The sequence below is a fragment of the Haplochromis burtoni genome, unplaced genomic scaffold (genome assembly GCF_018398535.1).
Source record: "Haplochromis burtoni strain Fernald_Lab_line unplaced genomic scaffold, NCSU_Asbu1 Contig_742, whole genome shotgun sequence".
In the NCBI taxonomy this organism is placed as follows: Eukaryota; Metazoa; Chordata; class Actinopteri; order Cichliformes; family Cichlidae; genus Haplochromis; species Haplochromis burtoni.
Genome location: NW_024583103.1, coordinates 88,864 through 90,407, shown reverse-complemented (window position 1 = coordinate 90,407; position 1,544 = coordinate 88,864). Strand labels below are relative to the sequence as shown.

At 43.3% G+C, this 1,544-nt stretch overlaps 1 long non-coding RNA gene across 1 annotated transcript; it reads left to right on the top strand.

The window, feature by feature from the left end:
- The first annotated feature begins 6 nt into the window (after positions 1–6).
- LOC121812705 lies at positions 7–1,538 on the top strand. Its single transcript, XR_006053256.1, has 3 exons — positions 7–1,020; positions 1,156–1,218; positions 1,437–1,538. It is a non-coding gene; the product is annotated as an uncharacterized LOC121812705 (long non-coding RNA).
- Positions 1,539–1,544: the final 6 nt, after the last annotated feature.

The following is a 1,544-nucleotide window of genomic DNA, read 5'->3' as shown; positions in this document are numbered from 1 at the left end:
CTGCACAGATCCACTTAGAAGGTACTGAAAATAAAATGTTTTATTCACAATGGGGAATGTAAAGGGTACATGCAATGTAAAAAAAAAATCCCTCCTTTCTGTTGATTTATCTGCTAATGATTGCTCTGTCACCTCCTGGTCACCCTGGTCACCTCCTTCAGCTTTACCAGGTGAACACCACATGTTCCTAGGCTAGCCAAGAGATATAATTTCTCAAACATGTCTTTGGTCTACCCCAGGCCTCCTGGTAGGTCATGCCAGGTACATCTCACACAGAGGTAATGTTTTCAGACATTGTCCAAACCATCTCAACTGGCCCTTTTTCATGTGGGGCATGATGAGCAGCTCTACTCTAGGCCTCTCTCAAAGGACCTATCTCTTCACCTTGTCTCTAAGGGAGGTCCAAGTACCCTTTGGAGGAAGTAGAAACGAAGTAGAATGTAGAAAAAGCGTAGAAAAAAGTACTTTTATGAAAGAGTGAGTGGGTGGATGAGGAAAGTTGTATAAAGTGCCAGATCTCAATGACTTGGGGCCCATCGGGGTCCCATCATTAATCCATCTGGGCAAACACATTTGGGGCCACCATGGAAACTGAGGACAAAATTAGCTGGACCCCAGATGGATTTCCCAAGTGGGCCCCAAATATTGGCCCTGCTACTCCCTATTTGGGCCCCACATATGTGTGTGGGTACAGTCGAGCATATGTGGGACAAACAAGTCTGATTGACGGAGGCTCCACCTTACAACTTATAGGAAATAAAGGACCTGTTGATAACATCTCATTGCCAGATACCACACTACACATTCATGGGTTTAATATTAGGCAGGAGTTTATAGTGTTATGCCTGATCAGTTTAAAATATATAAGAAAAATACTCACATTTCTTCCAATTTATGACATAAAAAGTACACTGTGTCCTGAACCTTTCCAGGACCTGCTGATTTAACTCTAGAGGGTCTGTGTGGAAACTGCAGCAGGTCTGTGAGTGACCTGAGGCTCTCTGAGTACAGCTCCACCAGGTAAGACCTCATCACAAGCTCAGAGTCCCTCTGACTGCTTCTCGTTAACAAATAGTTTGTGGATATTCTGCATGTTTGTGTTATTGAGACTGAGCAGGCAATTGTCCTGACTCTGTGTTGTGTGTTGCCCCATAGTTGTGAGGTGAAATACAATGATGCTGCTGACAGCACAATCAAATGCAACAAGATGATTGAACAGTAAGCAGACTGATTCAGCCAACATAAAACATCTGTGTCTATATTTCTCCTGTACTGGTCCTTGTGCTTCATCTGTGCCATCATATTTTTATGCATGCTAATGGCTTTTATGGATACAATAAGCATCTGCCACCTGTCATCTGTACAGATGGAATATAAACACTCCTGATCACAGATGATAATTTTACTTTCTCCAATTATTTCTTTCTGTGGTAAAGCTGTAATCTCTTGAAGGAGGCGCCCTTCTCCTCCTGTAACACTGACATTGACCCAGAGCCCTACATAACCGCCTGCACCGACACTTTGTGTAAATATCCTGCAGTGGA